This window comes from Harpia harpyja, chromosome 14 (genome assembly GCF_026419915.1).
Source record: "Harpia harpyja isolate bHarHar1 chromosome 14, bHarHar1 primary haplotype, whole genome shotgun sequence".
Taxonomy (NCBI): domain Eukaryota; kingdom Metazoa; phylum Chordata; class Aves; order Accipitriformes; family Accipitridae; genus Harpia; species Harpia harpyja.
The window spans coordinates 39,889,498-39,895,775 of record NC_068953.1 but is presented as its reverse complement, the minus strand read 5'-3'; the positions used below and the strand labels follow the sequence as shown (position 1 = coordinate 39,895,775).

Below are 6,278 nucleotides of genomic sequence, written 5' to 3'. Positions count from 1 at the left end.
TGATAAGCAGCAGAAGAGGGACTACATACAGCAAGCGAAGTGATACATAACAGAACTTTAAAAACCAGAGCAACAACTCTAAGAACACATAAATCAACATAATGACCAGCGACTATTAGACCAATATAATGACTGCTTATAACAAACTTGTTTTAACAAGCTCTGGTCAGGTTTGTCGTTATCTCAACCCTTCAGGCCCCACGTTGGGCGCCAAAAAAGGACTGTGGTGGTTTAACCCCAGCCAGCAACTAAGCACCACGCAGCCGCTCACTCACTCACTCCCCCCCCACCCGGTGGGATGGGGGAGAGAATCGGGAAAAGAAGTAAAACTCCGGGGTTGAGATAAGAACGGTTTAATAGAACAGAAAAGAAGAAACTAATAATGATAATGACAACACTACTAAAATGACAACAGCACTAATAAAAGGATCGGAATGTACAAATGGATGGGTTTAGTCTCCCTCTAAGTCACCCCCACCCCCCATTTATTCTCCCTTTGCCCCTCCACGCTTTTCCTCAGCCAGTCTCTACCTCGCCCTTTCCATGGATCTCTCCCCCTCTCGCAAACCATTGCCCCTACACACCAACAACCTGCACGGCAGTCATGGTCTTTGTTCAAGGGCTGACACCGCCCTACGTCCCCAAGAGGCTGGAAGTGCTGCCGGGAGATCACCATCTGCCCTGCAGCAGCGTCCCCACCCTAGTGCTCACAGCAGGCTTGGAGGCCCCCTCAGATAAATCTGAGAAGCAAAGTGGGGTCTAATATCTCACCTCACCCTGGTTGTCTCCACACAGCTGCCTTCTCTTCTTCCCTGGAAGCAGCAGAGACACCAGCTGGGGGGTGAAACCATCCCCCCCTCCCGTGGCAGGATATCCCAGATGCCCGGCTGAAGACAAGGCGCTGGGAGCTTCAGCTGTAGCCCCTGGGGTTACGCCTCTCAAGGCCTCTGCAAGGCTGGCAGCAGGTGCCCGTCATGCTCCGTGCAGGTCCCAACTGCAAATCTTCGAGTGGAGCCTAGCCCTGAAACTCCCAGGGAGCCGCGTGTCATTGCACAGGGCACGTGATCAGCAGGGCAGAGAGGGCTGGAGCAGGTAGTTGTGGCCGAGTGGTGAAGGCGATGGACTAGAAATCCATTGGGGTTTCCCCGCGCAGGTTCGAATCCTGCCAACTACGGGGCGCAGTCCCCTTTTGGGCTCCCTGCAATTGACCACGCTGCAGCCAGCAGTGGGACTCAGCTCCCCACTGTGCCTGGTGCCCAGGGAGACAGTGAAAGCCCCTTGCCTACGGCACTTGTCCTCGCCCCCCCACACCCCACACCCCCCGAAATTCCTGGATGAAAGGGAAATCCTGCTCCCATTGACAAGGTAGGCAGGTTGGGGGAAGAGAATGGACCAGTGCCGAGTACCAGCCATGACAAGAGGTCCAATGTTAGAATCGTAGAATCATTTAGGTTGGAAAAGACCTCACGATCATCGGGTCCAACCGTCAACCATGCCCGCTAAACCATGTCCTGAAGTACCCCGTCCACTTGCTTTTTGAATACCTCCAGGGATGGTGACTCAACCACTTCCCTGGGCAGCCTATTCCAATGTTTGACAACCCTCTCAGTAAAAAAATTTTTCCTAATATCTAACCTAAATCTCCCTTGCCTCAACTTGAGGCCATTTCCTCTTGTCCTATCTCCAGCCACCTGACAGAAGACGCCAACACCCACCTCACTACAACCCCCTTTCAGGTAGTTCTAGAGAGCTATAAGGTCTCCCCTCAGCCTCCTCTTTTCTAGACTAAACAGCCCCAGTTCCCTCAGCCGCTCCTCATAAGACTTGTGCTCCAGGCCCCTGGCCAACTTGGTTGCCCTTCTCTGGACATGCTCCAGCAACTCAATGTCTTTCTTGTAGTGAGGGGCCCAAAACCGAACACAGTACTCGAGGTGCGGCCTCACCAGTGCCGAGTACAGGGGAACAATCACCTCCCTGCTCCTGCTGGCCACACTATTTCTGATACAGGCCAGGATGCCATTGGCCTTCTCGGCCACGTGGGCACACTGCTGGCTCATATTCAGCCGGCTGTCAACCAGCACCCCCAGGTCTTTCTCTGCCGGGCAGCTTTCCAGCCACTCTTCCCCAAGCCTGTAGCGCTGCATGGGGTTGCTGTGACCGACATGCAGGACCCGGCACTTGGCCTTGTTGAATTTCATACGATTGGCCTCAGCCCATCGATCCAGCCTGTCCAGATCCCTCTGTAGAGCCTCCCTACCCTCAAGCAGATCGACCCTGCCTCCCAACTTGGTGTCGTCTGCAAACTTGCTGAGGGTGCACTCAATCTCCTCATCCAAATCATCGAAAAAGATATTAAACAGAACAGGACCCCACACCGAGCCCTGGGGAACACCACTTGTGACCCGCCGCCAACTGGATTTCACCCCATTCACCACTACCCTCTGGGCTCGGCCATCCAGCCAGTATTTCACCCAGTGAAGAGTACACTTATCCAAGCCACGAGACGCCAGTTTCTCAAGGGGCACGCCATGAGAGACAGTGTCAAAGCCCTTGCTGAAGTCAAGGAAGATAACATCCACAGCCTTTCCCTCATCCACTAGGCGGGTCACCCGGTCATAGAAGGAGATCAGGTTGGTCAAGCAGGACCTGCCTTTTGTAAACCCATGCTGACTGGGCCTGATCCCCTTCTTATCCTGGACTTGCCATGTGAGTGCTCTCAAGACAAACCGTTCCATAATCTTCCCCGGTACCGAGGTCAGGCTGACAGGCCTGTAGTTCCCCGGATCCTCCCTCCGACCCTTCTTGTAAATGGGAGAATGGACCAGTGCCAAGTACCAGCCATGACAAGAGGTCCAATGTTGTTGGCTCTTGAGCAGAACTTAAGAGCCTGATCTCACCTCACACCTCAGGCAGAACAACCCTACCAGCTGTCCTCCCTAGGCCTGAACCTACAGCAGCTCACCTCCAAAGACAGCCTGCACAGCATGGCCCTCATTGCTAAAGATGAAGGGGAGGCACCTCATGGATCGGAGATCTTGCCAGCACTCACAAAGTGCCCCTCACTTTAGGTGTCACAAAGGCAGACTGGTGTGGAGCAGCAGGCAAGGGGTGGGGGTGGGGGGAAGAGAAGGGGCCAGCGCCAACTATGAGCTACAGAAGAGGTCCTTCTTTGGACCTCATTGCTAACGATGAAGTGAAGACATATCATAGACCTAAGATCTTGCCTGGGGTCCTGGGGATATTCTGCCTGACCTGTCCCCAGCCCTTGCACACATGGACAACCTTTCCCAGGGGCCTTTCCCAAATTTAGCTTGAGGGGATGAGGGGTGGGGCTCTCCTGTCTCCTCCTCTTCTGGGAAAGACATGGAAGTGCAGAAGAGGCCATGGTGGTGCCCGTGGCATCAGGAGACCATGCCCTGCCATCACCGACCCTGATGGGCGGGATAGAAAAGAACCAGAGGCTTCCCAGAGGGCTTCTTTCAGTCGCATACCCAGCTGCTCCCAACAGAGCAGCAGCAGAGGAGGACCTGTTGGTAGCCTGCCTGGGTGGTTCAGCATCTTAAGGAAAAGGGAAACCCTGAGGGACACGTGCAGAGAGAGCCCAGACAAAGAGAAGGAGAGACGAGCCCATTGCTGGTGCATGGTCCGTTCCCTGCAGCCATGCCACTGAGGGTGGGGGAAGCATTGCAAGGGAAAAAGAAGCTCAGAGAGATAGTCAGTATGAATGGAGAAGGAAAGGGGCAATGGAGAGGGCACCTGGAAGGAGCCAGGGACCTCTTGATCTGCAGCAAAATACTTTCCCCTGAGCAATAGCCCCTGCAGCAGATAGGCTGGGGCCATGCTCCCCACGCTCACATCGGCACCCACGTCCCAGCGCTCTCCATCCCGCTTTTGTCTCCGCTGCATGCTCTGGCCTGTGGATGGGACGGGGCACCAGCAAACACAAGCCCAAAAATGCAGGCCTCAGCACTGCCACCTCGTCCCTCACGCTCACCAAGAGGCTTTACCAGCTCAGCCTGCCCAGAGCCTTCCCTGGGACACCTGGCAGCATTTAAGCCTGGCCACCTCCCAGTGTGGGTGGGCCAGCCCTGTCCTGTGGCGACTGGGAACAACCTCCACTCCCAGCAGGGCTGGGCAGGACAGGAATGGCACCAGGCACGGAGAGGAGGGGTTTCTCTGGCTCTTCGGCACCCTGCACGGTGGCGGGGGCAGCCCTCGGATCTCAGGGAGCAGCCAGGGCAGGCCTGCGCCAGGAGGGAGGACAAGCCAGGAGCTGTGAGGGAGCACAGCACAGCACAGCACAGCACTGGCAGGGCAAGGCCCTCACCGCTGGTCTGAAAGGCAAGGCGCCAACTGCTAGACAACTTGCTTAGAAGAACAAACACTGCCTAGGACTAAGGCCTTTTACCGCAGGGTCAACATGACCTGAAGACCCAACCTAAACTGGCTCCCACTGGCTGAGAACACCCCATGCAGATGATAAACCAACGGGAGATTTGTCTTTCAAAAAAACCCCAGGTATACAGCCACGGCCAGAACAGCAATCAACCTGAATCTAGTATAAAGCCCCTCCACCTGCACGGGACATTGGTTTAGAACAATGAAGATTAACACCCCACTGAGCATCTGTCCACACCACCTGCCCAGGAGAAGCACATAGTGATCTTGGGAGCAATAGTAACTGATTAGCCCACCCCTTAACATGAGTAATTTGCTTGGTCGACACAACTGTATTGTAAACATATACCAGCCCTGCTTTCCTCTGTCTTGGGGTCCTCCATGCATTAGGCTGGGGCACCACTATGTGCACAGCCAAACTCGGAGGATTAATTCCCTTGGTAATTCTATGCTTGGTAATGCTAAGCGTCCTCGTGTCCCTCCTCAGCCGGCAAAGAAGGGACGTTGACGCCGGGCACAGTCCCACAGCCCCCTGGGAGCTGGATTTCTGGGCAGGGTGGCAGCCCTCCTGAGTTCGCTGGAGAGCAGCTCCCCTCCGCCCTGCAAAGCAACAAGGCTGCCCCCTCGCTCCGGGGTTTCCTTCAGTGCCTGCAGAGCCAGCTTGGGTGGTCAAGAAGAAAGTCCCCATCCAGGGTTATGGGCAGGAGATGTGGGGAGAAGGGCAAGGCAAGGCCCTTGAGCTCCGCAGCGAAGGCGCAAAGGAGGTGAACTTTCCTGAGAGCCAATTTTCTGGCCCGGGTGAGGGCACAGGACAGAGGAAGGGAAGGAGGCATGAGGGCTGGCAGTGCCAGGGAGCATCAGGCAGGGCCGTGGGAGGTGCCGGCAGAGGTGCTGGGGGGAGCAGAGTGGCGCAGCGGAAGCGTGCTGGGCCCATAACCCAGAGGTCGATGGATCGAAACCATCCTCTGCTAATTGTCGCTTTTTTTCCCTCCTCCTGACAGCTGCTGCCTCTCCCCGCAACTTTTAACCTGCACTGCTCTAGCTCTCTGGGCACCCATGGCCATGGCCCTCCTGTTCCCTCAGCCCCTTCTCTCTGCCACTGCCACCTTCTTTCTCCTTTGCCGCCTTAGGAGCCAGCACTCCCATAGTGCCCCTCAGCAAGGCAGACGGGAGGCTGTGGAGCAGCAGGCAGAGCTCCCCCCACAAGGAAGCGGGTGTCCTGGGGACACAGGCATTTCTCCCTTCCCATCCAGCAGCTCAATCCCAACTTCCCAGCCGCAAGCAGGGACCTCCAGGAATCTGCAGGTGGGGAGGAGGAGGAGGACAAGGCTGGTGCTACTTTGGGAAACACCAATGCAATCAGCTTGACCATCTGGGGGTTTTCTCCATCCTAGTCTGTTTGCTGCCGTGCTCACTCGCAGCTCCAGCCAGGAGCAGGGCTGAGTAGGTATTCCCAGTGGGCACTGTATTGGCCATACGTGGCTAGGTGTTGGTAGTGGTGGGGAGAGGGGCTGCTGCAAGGTGGCCTCTGTGGGGAAGAGCTGAGGGGCTGCCCTGCACCACACACACAGCTGGTTCCAGGGGCCTCCACAACACTGAGCCATCTGCAAAGCTTGTGGCACCCAGGGCACCCATGCTGGCTGGAGCAGGCGGATATTCCTGAAGGAACTGCAACCTGCGGAGAAGGCACGCCAGTGAAGACTTTTCCTGACGGGCCTGAAGCCTGTGGAAGAGCCCACGCTGAAAGAGATTTTTCCTGTTCAGAAGCACAGCATGTGGAGAACCCATGCTGGAGTAGTCTGCAGTGAAGGAGCGCAGTTGAGCCTGGAAAATTTGGGAGGCATGGCGGTGTTTTCTTTGTCTTTTATTGCTCACTACAA

General features: G+C 56.0%; 2 non-coding genes across 2 annotated transcripts; both read left to right on the top strand.

The window, feature by feature from the left end:
* The first annotated feature begins 1,092 nt into the window (after nucleotides 1–1,092).
* TRNAS-AGA (transfer RNA serine (anticodon AGA)) lies at nucleotides 1,093–1,174 on the top strand. Its single transcript has one exon. It is a non-coding gene; the product is annotated as a tRNA-Ser (tRNA).
* Nucleotides 1,175–5,297: 4,123 nt separating this feature from the next.
* Nucleotides 5,298–5,369, top strand: TRNAM-CAU (transfer RNA methionine (anticodon CAU)). The gene has a single exon. It is a non-coding gene; the product is annotated as a tRNA-Met (tRNA).
* Nucleotides 5,370–6,278: the final 909 nt, after the last annotated feature.